The following is a 17,004-nucleotide window of genomic DNA, read 5'->3' on the forward strand; positions in this document are numbered from 1 at the left end:
CAGAAATGGGCTTCGCACACTAGTACCCATGTGAAGATTTGAACTCGGGTCTTCAGCGTTACGAGCAAACGCTTTAACCACTAGGCTACCCCTACACGTCTAATGTGTTCTAAAAAAACAAATGATGCAATGATTGAATACATCCTCGAATACTGACTGGTCGACTTCATTGGTTATATAGCGACGTGCATGTACGTGTGTGTGGCCGCTTGTGCTAGTCCGGACTGATGCTGATTTATAGTGCTAGCCCTGAGATACCATGCCGCAGTTTAACATGAATACCCCCAATCAGACACAGTATACTGACCAGTCCTTGTTTTAGCCCCTTTTAATACCGAGCGCCAGGTAGGGTAACAAGTACCATCTTTTAACGTCTTTTGGTGTGATCGGACCACGGACCTTCCGCTCTTCCTGCAGGCGCTCTACCACTAGACCACGAAGGCGGTCGGCTTTTGACGACTACAGTGTAAATATAAACTGTCAACGCCAGAGAATAACTAGTCTCGATTATCTTCCGAAACAGATTCCATTTTGCGTAAGGGGCAAAATATTGATGAAAATAATATGAACGGATCACTGAAAATCAATGAGGACACCAGGTGTTCGCGGAAAGGGTAAACATGTCCTTTGTTTGTTTGTTTGTTGCGTAACGCCAAACAACAATACCCCTGCCAATTAAACAACCCTCTCTCGCATACTGAGACACCACAGACCGAGTAACACATTACAAAACCCCTTCTCATTCTCACAGAGCATCAATCTTTCTGTATTGTATTTCTCTCAAGTGTGTTATTTACATTGTATATGATGAAGTATTTATCATTACCTTGAATATTGATAAGAAGCTCGAAGATGTGATAATAATGCCCGCCAATGAAGCACGACTGATGCAGTAACTCAATCAATAAGGCAAAGTAACACCATCCACATCACAATCAACACCATCAACAATGTATGGCATTGGTGTCTGTTGGATCATGTTTCTACAAAATATTCCAAATCAATATTTCAAATCAATAATTGTGGATGTATTGTAAACATGTCGAATCGTCTGGCTTCAGAACAAGCGTTTATATGTTAACACGGAACTAGCTTGAAACAGACGACATAAGTTCAATAAGTATCTTACATTAGGCCCAATGAATTGTCAATTTACCCTTGTTGACAATTATCCAGTTCACTGTCCTATATATGTAGAGCGAATGTTTTCAGCAGATGTTGCTTAGCATCAGTGAACACAGTCCCCTGCGTTGGCAATCATTACTCGGCGTTAAGCTATAGTCAGTATTTGACGGAGGTGCAAGCGCAATCGATGTGATCCGGTTAACGACATGATGGGTCTATTTCTGGCAGCACCTGCACCTGCAAATAGGCACCATGTTGTAATGTGTAATCTGTAACGATCGACTTAACTAGAGAATATTCAATATTGGTACTTAATGATCGTTAATACAGTGACTCGGGATGGTTAGGGACAGCAACGTCAATATATCTGGTGTGTGTGTGTGTGTGTGCGTGTGCGTGCGTGTGCGTGCGTGCACGCGCGTGTGTGTGAATATCACTGGTGTGTGTGTGTGTGTGTGTGTGTGTGTGTGTGTGTGTGTGTTGGTATGGCCAACGATGGTGAGAGACAGCAACGTCAATATCTCTGGAGGTGTGGTCATGATAAAAGATTGCTGGGGACAGCAACGTCTGGTGTGTGCGTGCGTTTGTAAAGGTATTCCAAGTTCATTTTTCGGTTGTGTCAAACCTCGGATAACTCGAAGTATTGTGTGGCCAACGATGGTGAGAGACAGCAACGTCAATATCCCTGGTCGTGGCCAAAGATTGCTGGGGACAGCAACATCAATATATCTGGTGTGTGTGTGTTGTCATGACCATGATGGTGTGTGTGTTTGTGTGTGTGTGTGTGTGTGTGTGTGTGTGTGTGTGTGTGTGTGTGTGTGTGTGTGTGTGTGTGTGTGTGTGTGTTGTCATAGCCAACGATGGTGAGAGACAGCAACGTCAATATCTCTAGAGGTGTGGTCATGATCAAAGATTGCTGGGGACAGCAACGTCTGGTGTGTGCGTGCGTCTATAAAGGTATTCCAAGTTCATTTTTCGGTTGTGTCAAACCTCGGATAACTCGAAGTATTTAAGTGGATCACCTCAACTTCGACACATCCGTGTTTGACTGAAGATGTTTTGAAAGATGTTTTGAGTACTGGGAGGCGTTACTCTTGCTGAAAATCCGTACTGACAATCCACCGTCAATGTCGATAAACATAGCTACTGTCTTAGGACATAAATCGAATCTGAAGGTTTCAGATATATATATATAAACTGACGTCCAAAAGAAACTTTACCAGAGTTTGAAATCACTCTTGCTCAAAAACAACAAGACATACATGCATGAAGTAAAGTGTATTGAGAAGATCAATATATCAACATAATCAACACTAAAAATGACAATCATACCGCGACCGAGAATGACGTCAGGGCCCCCCAAATTTGGGTGTGCTACAAAACTCGAGCTGTCAGAATCATGGACAATAGGCAGAGTACATAAACAATCGCTCACGTTCAATAACAAGTCATAAGTAGCGTGTGTGACCATCAAATGCCTCAATACACGCAAAATCTCTTCGACGCACAGAAATAGTCAGTCGTCTGATGAGGTCACGTGGGATTTGGCGCCATTCGTCTTGGAGGGCCAAGATCAGTTCTTGCCGGTTGGCTGGAGAGTGTGGTCGTTGTCGAACACGACGATCCATCAAGTCCCAGAGGTGTTCTATGGGGGACATGTCGGGTGAGCGTGCAGGCCACGGCAGGACATTGACGTTGTTGGCTGCGAGGAAGTTAGTGACAATTCTGGCTGTATGGGCTCTAGCGTTGTCATGCTGATAAATGACACCACGTGGCTGCTGTTGGAGAAATGGTAGGACAACTGGACGAAGAATGTTATCCATGTACCGCTGAGGTGTCAAGTTTCCGTCAACTATGACCAGCGGTGTCCTCTCCTGCCCACAGATCCCTACCCACACCATGACACTCCCTCAACCATATGGTACGACCTCCTGCACGCAACACGCCGCCGTTCCATCAGCCCTAAACATACAGAATCGACTTTCGTCAGTGAAGACAACCCTCTGCCAGTCACGTCGTTGCCAATGTCGTACAGTCCAGACGACGATGTTGCGCTGTCAATAGCTGTCCTCTGTATGGTCTAAAAGCCCTGATTCCATGAGCCCTGAGTCTCCTGGCCACTGTCTGTCGACTAACCCTGTGACCTAAGGCATTTGTCGCCGATGACGTCACTGTCAGGAAGGGATTTCGGAGGTGCAAGGTACGCGAGTACCGGTCATCATGGGGCGTGGTCACCCTGGGTCTGCCTGTTCTTGGCCTGTCAGCGGTCCGCCCTGTCTGTCTGTAACGTTGCATCAAGTTGGTAACGGCAACACGGGAGCAACCGAATATTCGTGCAATATGGGCGTGGGTGGCTCCCATCTGTACCATACCCAAGGCTCGTTCACGTTGTTCGACTGTGAGTCGTGACATTTCTTTTGTGTTTTTTTTATCACTGTGGATGTCTGACTTGCCGTTGCAATCGTTTTATACCCTTACCCGCACGTGCATTTGCAGTTGTCCGTGGTGCACGTGTTTTTCACTTTTTCGCGTGTTATTTCTGCATACACTATTGTTGTATTTAGGTTATATGTTTTAGATAGACTTCATCGGGAAAAAAATGATACTTTGTCTGAAATTTATATTTTCAGTTGGTAAAGTTTCTTTTGGACGTCAGTTTATATGTAGATTCAATAATGTACAGTAGCACATATGTAAAGAGTTCGCAAAGTAATTACACCACACGACATTCATATTCCACATGTAACCAATGTAAAGCTATGAACATTCACTGAGGGTATGTAATTTGGAGCCATAGATATGTATTATACTTATCATTTTTTTGAGGTTCACGACTGCCGACAGGTTGTTTTTGTGTGATAGCCACGTGCACGAAACTAGTCCTGACAGTGCTGGCGGAATGATTCGTACAGGTCTCACCTGTTCACTACCGAAATCCCCACGACGACATATAGTCCCAAAGTGAAACAGCATTGGTATAATGGCGTCTTGCCTGTTTGTAAATATACGTAGTCAGTTGTAAGGACACGATGTTGAATACAAGTACTAAGTGCAAACACTATACAAACTGCTTTCTGAAGATTGAGTACCTTTTCGGTTCCGGAAACACAGTTAAACATGGAACAACACAAGTTGCGAGTTCTGATGATAATCAGACCGCCTCCGTGGTCTTGTGGTAGAGCGTCCGCCCGGAGAGCGGAAGGTCCAGGGTTCGATCCCGGGCCGCGTCATACAAAAAGACGTTAAAAGATTGTACTTGTTGTTACCCTGTCTGGCGCTCGGCATTAAGGGGCTAAAACAAGGACTGGTCGGCTCGGAGTCAGTATACTGTGTCTGAGTGGGGTATTCATGTTAAACTGCGGCATGGTATCTCAGTGAGCTAGCACTATAAATCGGCATCAGTCCGGACTAGTACAAGCAGCCACACACACACATACACGTGCATGCACGTCGCTATATAAGTGCAATAATCTTGGACGCGACGTTAAACCCAATTTCACCTCATCACCTCATCTGATAATAATCAAATGAAGACACGACCACTCTGATCGGACAAGACATGTTTATTAAAGTATAGTTTGTTTCTTTATATATATATATCATTCCATATGTACACATTTTATCAGGTTTTATTACGTTTCCTTTCCGATATAACCCTAACACGTAAAAGAGTTGAAAACCAAATATCACAGACAAATATAAGTACTAATTATCATACTTCCATGTCAGAATGATGAGATGTGTAATCCGCCTTGGAGGGTAATAAATCTCTCAGCGGGGGAATAAATCTCTTATACCCCGCCAGGAGCAATACAGGCTGCACGTGGATTTCTGAGAGACAGAATAAATCCCTTATACCCCGCTTCAAAGCAAAACGCCACACGCATTTTCCGAGTCAATCGAAGTCACGTGACATAGCACAAGTTAACCTCATCTCAATCGAACAACTATTTTCTATCAATTATGAATTTGTGTCAATTCTTTTGCAATGTCACAGTAAAACATGTCTGACGCATAAAACCTATGTACCCCGAGTGATCCTGCTACAACCTATATTGTATGATGATGAGATAACGAAAGAAAAGAGTTTGTGTCTACTAACTCACACGACAGTATGATATGGTTGCAGCATTGTTTAGAACAGCAGCTAATGGTACTGTATGACAACTCCATAACCTGAACTTTATAGAATAAGTATGAGTGAGTGAGTATAGAGTGAGTATGGTTTTACGCCGCTTTAATATTGCAGCAATATCACGGCGGGGGACACCAGAAAAGGGCTTCACACATTGTACCCATGTCGGGAATCGAACCCGGATCTTCGGCGTGACGAGCGAACGCTTTAACCACTAAGCTACCCCAGCGCCCCGATCGAAAAACATATAAATAGCATGTGCGTATTCGAAATTAAGTTAGTATTTTAATGTAGCGGATACAAAAAACAACACTTAACTAAAGCTAGTTTATACACTCAACACAACAGCAACTTGAACTCTGCATAAGTCTGATTTGAACAACATCACGACACAACAACATTAAATAACCAGCAGTAACAATGTACCAGAGCCTTGTTTCTATTGCTTGACTTACGGACAATTAACAACAAACTAACGTGTCTCATTGACCTCAACCCTGCCTGGGGCATACCGATGGAGCACCGTTATTCCCTCGTGCAATGACTTATTACTTAACCCCGGGTTCTGTGGGGTAAGGGGGGTGACGATACGAATTTTGTAGGTCCATGGAGAGGAAAAAACCCGTCCCCAGGGCTGCCGAGCACAAGGAAGGATGAACACAATTTCTTTACTTGATCAGGAGTGGGACATTTTAAATAAATTGCCATGGAAACATGCTCCTTGGGTTGTTTCATTGAACATAAAAGAGTTAGCTCATATAAAATATTAATCCAGAATTTGTGGGTGAAGGTTTAAGGGTTCTATAGCCGTTGGGATCATGAAGCAAGTAAATGAATCAAACTGCATTACACAGTGTACACGTAACACCATTAACGGAACATATTTCCTTCTAACATTTTTTTGAAAAAATAATTGACATCAATTTTGAGATGAAACCTGATATGGTTTGTTTGTTTTTAGCAATATTTCAGCCATATCACAGCAGGGGATAGCAACAATGGGCTACACACAATCGGCGTTTTCGTCATAACGAACACATGTGCTAATCCAACACTCCAAAAACAGGAATCCAATTTATTTACTTAGCAGTTGTGTGAAGGTATTGCAACCGCCGATGGTTTCGGAAAGTTTCTGAACGTATTTTGTTAAAAATATGATTCCTTAATTAGTTTTCAAAAACGATGGTTACCTATACATATTTCATATTCACGAAAGCTTAACCCATTCCGGGGATAGTGCATTCAAATGTAACATGTCAATTTGAGCAGGTCACGCCTTTGTCATTACGTTAACACTCCACATGTGCTACTTAACAGGAGGGTTTGTAGTAGCGACATGGACTAGCGTCTGAACGAGACCCTGGTTCCCTGTCGGCCACGCCCCAACCCCCTCAATCTGACCCGGGATATAGGCGTTGTTATTAGAGACGCTGTACGGTGGAGGGGCCCCAGGCTGACCTTGAAACCGCTGTCCATAGCCTTCCGAAGGGGGATAACCCGGTTGCATTCCGTGTGTGACGTCATATCCGGTAGAATATGCCGGTGCCATTGGTCCTCCTATAGCGGTTGACTGTTGGACTACCGTCACTCCCCCGTTCACTGGCTTGACGATCCCCCTGTTCTGTGCGGGCATGGGGGTGACGATGCTTCCCCGGTAGGCCCGGCGGTTGATGAGGAGGAAGAAGCCAGCCAACAGAGCAGCCCCGGCTCCAAGAAGCGTGAACCAGAAACTTAGGGATAACTTTGTGTAGAGGCTTAACTTGATCTGTGTGGTGTACACTATTGCCCCGACTATCGACAGCGACCCTGGAGAGAAACAGAAGCGCGTGGACCATCAACTGAAACATCTTTATCTAAATTCATGCCAACCATATAATACTGAAGAGGAGTGAGTGAGTGAGTTTGGTTTTACGCCGCTTTAGCAATATTCCAGCAATATCACGGCGGGGGACACCAGGAATGGGCTTCACACAATGTACCCATGTCGGGAATCGAACCTGGGTCATCGGCGTGACGAGCGAACACTTTCACCACTAGGCTACCCGACCGCCCTACTGAAGAGGAACACACATGTGAAACGCTAGATTACACGTACCTAGAATATATGTCAGTCCATTGTTTATTGGCGAAGTGAATGCTAAATGTTCGAAAGGATTGAACAAATATGTGAATCTTTAAATCTGGAAAACGTGGTGTCATAACTGTACACCTACAGTGACTCGTGAGGGTTGGTTATTGAAGGAGTGAGTGAGTGAGTTGGGTTTAACGCCGCTTTTAACATTATTCCAGTTATATCACGGCGTGTCAGATTGATGTGGGAGGAAAGCCCAACGTGATGCAGGTCTCTGACGTTTACCAGTTCGGTGAAACCATCGATCACGGGTATGGTGCTGACAAACCTAGAAACATAATCGGGGCGAACCGGGATTCGAACCCACAATCATAGGTTTCTGGCGTGCCCAAGGGACGCAACTCTGCACAGCGAATCGCGGCGCCTTAGACGACTGGGCCACCCGTAGCTCCTGGTTATTGAAGGAAGGGTTAACATGTACAGCTTGGCATAGAACTTCTGTATGAGCTTTAACGCTGACTTTAGCATGAGTCCATCACTATTGTTATCGGGTGAAAATGCATTCCCAACACCTTTGAAAACAATAACAAATTCAGCATTTAGAATGGGGGTTACTTTCGTGATTGCTTTGATGGTGTCGTTGTGTTTTTATAAAACAACGGAGACACTTGAATCGTGAGAGACAAACTACATAGATCAGGAAGGAAATCAAGAAAGAACCCGGTATAGTTCTCGCTATTTATCCGATCACGAGACAAACATGACATCAGGGCTGATATGGATCTATCCGGACATGTGTCAAAAGCTGGTCAGACTCGAACATTTTAAAAAGGTAGCTTCATCATTAGGAGAGTGGTACGGGATTTACAGTTAGTTGATCGAGTCACACCTCGGTCTTTCCAGTTGCCCTCTGTGACGAGCCTGTTCTGTCTAGTACTGTCCACGTAGTTGTGTATTGTGAGATGGACTTAAGCTTATAGGGAGGTCGGGTAGCCTAGTGGTTAAAGCGTTCGCTCGTCACGCCGAAGACCTGGGTTTGATTCCCGACATGGGTACAATGTGTGAAGCCCATTTCTGGTGTCCCCCGCCGTGATATTGCTGGAATATTGCTAAAAGCGGCGTAAAACCATACTCACTCACTCACTTAAGCTTATAGTAAAGTTTATGCGAGTATCTTGTTAATGCTTGTATGAATGCGCGACTGTACATAAATGTTTATGTAGGTAGTAAGGAGCAACGGTCGATGGACCCCTTACTCCTTGACAGCAATGCGAGCTGCAGACTCATAGCTTCAACTGCCCATGGCGACACGTAACGGCAATACGATTAGGTAACTGTTGCTGGGTCTCTTGGCTCCCCAAAACACAGTTACCACACTACCCAAGGGATGACTCACACATTGCACCTATGTTGGTTAGTTTGGTTTGTTGTTTAACGCAACACTCAGCAATATTACAGCTATATGACGGCGGTCTATAAATAATCGAGTCTGGACCAGACAATCCAGGGATTAATATCATGAGCATCGATCCACGCAATTGGGATCGATGACATGCATAAAGTCAGCGAGCCTGACCACCCGATCCCGTTAGTCGCCTTTTACGACAAGCATAGTCCACTTTTACGGCAAGCATGGGTTGCTGAAGACCTATTCTACCCCGGAATCACGGGTCTGCACCTATGTAGGCAATCGGGTATCTCCAGAGTGACGAGCGATCGTCGGCTTTTCGGAAGTCAGTTATACAGTTGAATGTGAAATATTTATTATCGCCTGATTTAATACAAACGGTAAGAAAATTATCTTGATGTTCCTGTTTCCTTTCATAGTTAGATACACTTCTTGAGGTGCGTGTCCATTGCGCATCGATCTTCAGGTGATAAATTAAATCTATGAACTGTGTGCATTCATTTATGAAAATTGACATTGAATATTAACCATTCATATGAACACATTGCAGCTATAAACGGATACGTGAATGTATTACATTTGAAACGTATCCATGTATGGCATTGCGTTACTTCATTCGATTATTGGTCTTCATGGAACCAGGACGACATTTTCTTGTAAAGAATTAAAAAAACAAACAAAGAGTGACAGCTCCCATTTTATGTGACAATGATAATCGATAAAGTCATGTTATTCCGGGTTGATTACTATTTTATTTATGAAACGTTTCATTTATACAACAAATGATTGACGATGTACGCCTGTGTTGCGAAACGCCTTGTCAGCTTTGAATCAATTCATTGTAGTGTCCTTTCTTTAATACTGTTATCGATACAACTGCATGTCTATGTATGCCACCCGTCCGTCTGTTGATCAGAGACAGGGATGTCTAGACATTAATGGCATGATGTGCGCCTGTACCGGGTCTTTGTCTTCATAGAAGTACAAGCCTTCTGAAGTAAGCAATGACCTAATTAGTTCTGTTATTTATTCAACACATGCTGCAGGTGGATTTCACGCACTGCCGTACTGGACCACTTAACGTGTGTTTTACCAATACTGTGTTGCGAAGATAATGGAGTTCTTCAATAAGGACTCAGAACCATCACTGGTTGCACTGCCACACCCTTACTAGTTAATCAGGAAGAGCACGAGTACCTAAATACCTCATGTAAACTACCGGGCAAAAGAAAGTACACATCCTTGTTTTATGGTGGCGAAAAATGAAACAAACAAGAATTGGACCATAATCACTGGTGGCACTGCCACACTGTTACTAGTTAATCAGGAAGAGCACGAGTACCGTAATACCTCATGTAAACTGCCGGGCAAAAGAAAGTATACACCCTTGTTTTATGGTGGCGAAAAGTGAACCAACAAGAAACGGTTATTCGATGGAGATGTACATTTGAAGCGGGTATCCCGGTTGTGTTTTGGACCTAAGTTTCAGTGACTGCTTTCTGCCTGGTAATAGATTTATAACATTTTATTCAGTCAAATCGAATTTCAAGTGTGTTCTTTATTTTGCCTTACAATTTAGTTAATGGTTGGTGTACACACACAAGGCCCGTGAAGATCCGGGGTAGAATAGGTCTTCAGCAACCCATGCTTGTCGTAAAAGGCGACTGGTCAGGCTCGCTGACTTGGTTTATGCATGTCATCGTTTCCCAATTGCGTGGATCGATGCTCATGATGTCAATCACTGGATTGTCTGGTCCAGACTCGATTACTTACAGACCGCCGTCATATAGCTGGAATATTGCTGAGTGCGGCGTTAAACAACAAACACACACAAGACGCGGCTTATGTATCGATAGGTCGAAGCCCATAATCAGCCTCCCATCCAAAAAGGTCACGATGTACCGAAATCAGATATGGCGAATTGTCGGTTTTAATAAAGCCGTTTTTACACACGAACAACTGTAATTAACAAGAACATCAGTGGGGTAGTGGATGTAGTGTCTGGCGTTCAGCATTTAAAAAGGACTGGTTGGCTTGAAATGGTATCTCATTGGGCAAGCACTATATAAGCGGCATTAGTGCGGACTAGCACTATATAAGCGGCATTAGTGCGGACTAGCACTAGACCCAGCACAGCACGCACGCATGTAATTAATCGAGTTTGGACCAGACAATCCAGTGATTGACATAATGAGCATCGATCTCCACAATTGGGATACGATATCAACCAAGCACTCAATCTGTTTAGTCGCATTGGTTGAATGGGACCTATATTCTTACCAGGAATCCTCACGAGTTCAAGTGGCAAAATGGCTAAACCTAAGAAGAGTGAGTGAGAAAGATTAGTTAATGGCTGCTTTGAATAGAGGCCCCTGGTGTGGCAGCTTGCGGTTGGAGGGAAACCAAAAGAGATGAAGGTCGTTGACGATTACAATAACATACAAGTCCGTCCAGCTTATAGGCGAAACTGGCATTTGATTTGTTTGTTGTTTAACGACGTACTCAGCAATATAACAGCTATATGACGGCGGTCTATAAATAATCGAGTCTAGTCCAGACAATCCAGTGATTGATATGAGCATCGATCCACACAAAGTGAGATATAATGACATGCATCAACCAAGTCAGCGAGCCTGACCACCCGATCCCGTTAGTCGCCTCTTACGACAAGCATAGTCGCCTTTTACGGCAAGCATGGGTTGCTGAAGACCTATTGTAACCCGGATGTTTACGGGGTTATATGGAGAGAATACACCTGTTATCTGTAGCTGAATTACAATGTGCTACGGCGGAAAGCCCTCAGTTTTGACTGTGAGAGATTGTCCCCTTTTCTTTTTTTCGTGTGAATACATTATCAATATAATATGTTATAAAACAATGTTTACCTGTCAAAAATGACAATATGATGACACTCTTCCCATCAATATACGTTGACGAGCACACCTGTTTGGAAAACACGCACACGGTGATGAGGTAAAGGATCCCCGACAGGACCTGGATCCCCCGCACAGCCTCGAACCACACTGCAACCATGCAAAAAAACATCTGAATTATTGGTTTGAATACAACGTTGGGCATAACCTATATTTGCGTAAAGTAGCCAATAGGTGTCGAACTAGACTACTCTTCAAAAAAAGAAACTTGACACCGTCTTTCAAAATTTAAGATAAAAACAATGTTTGAAAATAGGAAACAGAAACCATAATTGACACACCGTTTGAGGATCAATGTACACAATGTTCAAAACATTAATCGTGTCGCACAGACAGACACACGTACACAATAGTTAATGTCACAGGGGTACAGGAAATATCGGTTGTGACCACCACATGCATCAATTACCGCTTGACACCGACGACCCATAGATGCAATCAAGTTGTGAATAACACGCTGTGGAATGTGCTGCCATTTATGCTGAAGCGCCACAAGAAGCGTCGGAAGTGTTTTTGAGTGGTGGAGTCCTTCTGCGCACGCGTCGATCCAACTCGTCCCACAGATGCTCAATTGGGGACAAATATGGTGACCGCGCTGGCCAAGGTAATGGCTGGATGCTGTTGCGCTGTAGAAAGTCCTGACAAACACGTGCAATATGCGGTCGAGCGTTGTCTTGCTGGAATTGCCCACCGTGAACGTTGAAGTGAGGCAGAACGTAAGGCTGTAGGATCAAGTCTCTGTAACGCACGCCTGTCAATGTACCTGCCACATGCACGAGAGGCGTCCTACCACCGTGATGAATTCCGGCCAACACCATGACACTCCCGCCGCCAAATGGGACAACCTACTGCACACAGTTGGGGGCGTAACGTTCACCCCGACGTCTGCAGATACGTGTGCGCCCATCAGCACGTGTGTGTAGAAAACGGGACTCATCAAGGAACAGTATATTTCTCCACCTTGAACGTGCCCATCTCACCCTCTGTTGACACCAATGCAGACGGTCTGCCAGATGACGTCAATACACGACGTCGAACAGGTCTTAGTACAAAAAGTCCGGCCTCCCTCAATCTGTTGCGTACTGTTTGATCTGAAATTCTGCGTAGCCCAGGGATCTATGTGGTGGTAGACATTGCTGTGGTGGTGGGTTCTCGTAGGTGTCGCAGCCGGATGTATCGATCTCCCTGACCTTGGTCTGTCGTCAACTCTGTTGGTGTTGTTGTACCGGGTCCATAATGCGGAGATTGTCTGTCGGGATACGCCAAGGTGCCTGGACACATCTTGCTGAGTTGCTCCAGCTTGTAATCTGCCAATGGCGTTGTGGCGTTGAGCTGTATTCAGTCTTGGCATTCTGTCACTGCGTCTACTGTCGTTATAGGGTCTGAATGACCGCCTGTTGATGTGTTTTTTTTATACCCCTTTAGCAGGGGTGCATGCATGCATAAATGCAGGATCCTATGCTGCACGTTTTTTTACAGCAGGTTGCGTTTGGATGAATCTGTAAAATTGATCCCCAAACGCTACGTTTATGTGGTTTGGATCTGTTTCCGCGAATTATGGAAAGATCATGCTTCTTTTTGACTTATTCTTATCACATTTCATTAAATGGATATTTTGAGAAAAGTGGTTTTACATCTATGTCAAGTTTCTTTTTTTGAAGAGTATATAATACCTGAAATAGTTATGCAATGATATTTCTTTCAGGAAACTCGAGTATTAAGTCTCTTAATTTAGCCAAAGGCAGGGAATGGGATGACTACGGCTGCTAGCGCTGATAGTCAGATGAGAATGGAATAGGGGTGATTGTTTCATCAAATTCACTGCCGAGCAAAAGAAAGTATACATTTTAGATGTATACCACTAGACTGGGCACACAAGGGACAGACCACGAAGCGGTAGACCACGTGTGGCAACCCCACGAGAGGACAGCTGTATGCGCGCGTTGCATCTGCGTGTCCGCTTCTCGACACACCCGGTGTCAGGATGATTTCCTGCTACAGAAATTACAGACCCCACCGTGGAGTGGAATTGACCCGTCAGCACGGCGAAACAAACGTCAGTGGTCTCGTACTGTGCGACGCTGTCAGAGACGTCATTGGTCAAGTGTACTGTTTAGCGAAGAGAGCAGGTTCAATGCGTTCCACCATTGTAGTCGGATGAAGGTCTATCGACGAGGTGATGCATCCAAGAGGTTCCATGGGGTGAAAGGAAGACACGCCTTGTTTTCAACGCACAGCGTTACATTGATTTCATTCTGCAGAATACAGCTACAAGGTATACTGTTCTAGCAGGACAACACCAGGCCCCTAGCTGCTCGAATAACCCAGGACTTCCTTAACACCAATAACGTACCCGTGTTGCCAGGACCGTCACGCTCACCGATAGGACATCTCTGGGATCATCATGGACGCCAAATAAGACAACGTCGGAACCTGCCGAACAGCGTACGGCAGCTGAAACGTGCATTTAGAGGAGTGGGACCACATACGCAATGACTCCATCATGAGGCTTAAGTCTTCGATGGGGCGTTGTGTCCGGGCCTGTCTGGATGAGTGAGTGAGTGAGTTGGGTTTAACGCCGCTTTTAACAGTATTACAGTTATATCACGGCATGACGGCTTAATGTGGGAGGAAAGCCTGAGGTGATGCAGGTCTCAGACGTTTGCCACTTCGGTGTAACACGAGCATGGGTATGGTGCTGACAAACCTAAAAACATAATCGGGGCGAACTGGGATTCAATGGGAGACTCATACGCAGTATGTCTCATCGAGTGAATGAACGTTTGACAAATCGTGTCGGTAAAACTCACTACTGATCCAAACATGTCAACCTTGAAATTTCACATCTTACCCCAATCGTCCTTCAAAGTCGATGGCGGGATTAACATCTACACGATACTTCATGACCGGCTATTACTTGTACCCAATTCGCTCAGTATAATCATACAAAACTATTAACTCTTATTATTTAAGAAAACTTTAATTTATTTCCGAGTATATTTTGAAAAGTATATATATCATGACTGAATCTGAACTCGGCGCTAAAAATGACAGCAGCTCTCCGAGCCTTACGGTTTTCTGCCCGAGACGAAGATTTGCGTCTACACATTGGTGATAATTCCTAATATTATGTTACGTGAAGACCGTTCCTCTGTATATGGCAATGTATGTATTATGTTACGTGAAGACCGTTCCTCTGTATATGGCAATGTTTGTATTTTGTTACGGGAAGACCGTTCCTCTGTATATGGCAATGTATGTATTATGTTACGTGAAGACCGTTCCTCTGTATATGGCAATGTATGTATTATGTTACGTGAAGACCGTTCCTCTGTATATGGCAATGTACGTATTATGTTACGTGAAGACCGTTCCTCTGTTAATGGCAATGTATGTATTATGTTACGTGAAGACCGTTCCTCTGTTTGTGGCAATGTATGTATTATGTTACGTGAAGACCGTTCCTCTGTATATGGCAATGTATGTATTATGTTACGTGAAGACCGTTCCTCTGTATGTCACAATGTATGTATTATGTTACGTGAAGACCGTTCCTCTGTATATGGCAATGTATGTATTATGTTACGTGAAGACCGCCCCTCTGTATATGGCAATGTATGTATTTTGTTACGGGAAGACCGTTCCTCTGTATATGGCAATAAATGTATTATGTTACGTGAAGACCGTTCCTCTGTATATGGCAATGTATGTATTATGTTACGTGAAGACCGTTCCTCTGTATGTGACAATGTATGTATTATGTTACGTGAAGACCGTTCCTCTGTATATGGCAATGTATGTATTATGTTACGTGAAGACCGTTCCTCTGTATATGGCAATAAATGTATTATGTTACGTGAAGACCGTTCCTCTGTATATGGCAATGTATGTATTTTGTTACGTGAAGACCGTTCCTCTGTATATGGCAATGTATGTATTATGTTACGTGAAGACCGCCCCTCTGTATATGGCAATGTATGTATTTTGTTACGGGAAGACCGTTCCTCTGTATATGGCAATAAATGTATTATGTTACGTGAAGACCGTTCCTCTGTATATGGCAATGTATGTATTATGTTACGTGAAGACCGTTCCTCTGTATGTGGCAATGTATGTATTATGTTACGTGAAGACCGTTCCTCTGTATATGGCAATGTATGTATTATGTTACGTGAAGACCGTTCCTCTGTTAATGGCAATGTATGTATTATGTTACGTGAAGACCGTTCCTCTGTATATGACAATGTATGTATTATGTTACGTGAAGACCGTTCCTCTGTTAATGGCAATGTATGTATTATGTTACGTGAAGACCGTTTCTCTGTTTGTGGCAATGTATGTATTATGTTACGTGAAGACCGTTCCTCTGTATATGGCAATGTATGTATTTTGTTACGTGAAGACCGTTCCTCTGTATATGGCAATGTATGTATTATGTTACGTGAAGACCGCCCCTCTGTATATGGCAATGTATGTATTTTGTTACGGGAAGACCGTTCCTCTGTATATGGCAATAAATGTATTATGTTACGGGAAGACCGTTCCTCTGTATATGGCAATGTATGTATTATGTTACGTGAAGACCGTTCCTCTGTATGTGACAATGTATGTATTATGTTACGTGAAGACCGTTCCTCTGTATATGGCAATGTATGTATTATGTTACGTGAAGACCGTTCCTCTGTATATGGCAATGTATGTTTTATGTTACGTGAAGACCGTTCCTCTGTATATGGCAATAAATGTATTATGTTACGTGAAGACCGTTCCTCTGTATATGGCAATGTATGTATTATGTTACGTGAAGACCGTTCCTCTGTATGTGGCAATGTATGTATTATGTTACGTGAAGAACGTTCCTCTGTATATGGCAATGTACGTATTATGTTACGTGAAGACCGTTCCTCTGTATATGGCAATGTATGTATTTGTTATGTGAAGACCGTTCCTCTGTATATGGCAATGTATGTATTATGTTACGTGAAGACCGTTCCTCTGTTTATGGCAATGCATGTATTTTGTTACGTGAAGACCGTTCCTCTGTATATGGCAATGTACATATTATGTGACATGACTGAGTGTGTGAGTAATAACACGGTGGAGCTGTATATAACAAAATAAATATTATTAGATTATAACTATTCCTCTGTGTAATACAATGTATATGTAATAATCCTTCAACAGTGTGTTTGTTTGTTTGTTTGTTTGTTGCTTAACGCCGCACTCAGCAATATTAGAGCTATATGACGGCGGTCTGTAAATTATCGAGTCTGGACCAGATAATCTTCTGAATGTCATCATTAGCATCGATCCTCGCAAATGGGATACGATG

The 17,004-nt window shown here is 43.6% G+C and overlaps 1 protein-coding gene across 1 annotated transcript in view; it reads right to left on the reverse strand.

Moving 5' to 3' along the window:
- Positions 1-5,525: 5,525 nt before the first annotated feature.
- LOC124132738 (cadherin-99C-like) overlaps positions 5,526-17,004 on the reverse strand; it is a 39,534-nt gene continuing 28,055 nt past the window's right edge. Inside the window, exons 13-14 of the mRNA XM_048400895.1 lie at positions 11,625-11,762; positions 5,526-7,066 (exon numbers count right to left, since the gene is read on the reverse strand). The gene's annotated coding sequence lies outside the window, so the exon portion shown is untranslated. The remainder of the gene's footprint in view (positions 7,067-11,624; positions 11,763-17,004) is intronic.

This window comes from Haliotis rufescens, unplaced genomic scaffold (assembly GCF_023055435.1).
Source record: "Haliotis rufescens isolate VD_foot unplaced genomic scaffold, xgHalRufe1.0.p SCAF_20, whole genome shotgun sequence".
NCBI classification, from domain to species: Eukaryota; Metazoa; Mollusca; class Gastropoda; order Lepetellida; family Haliotidae; genus Haliotis; species Haliotis rufescens.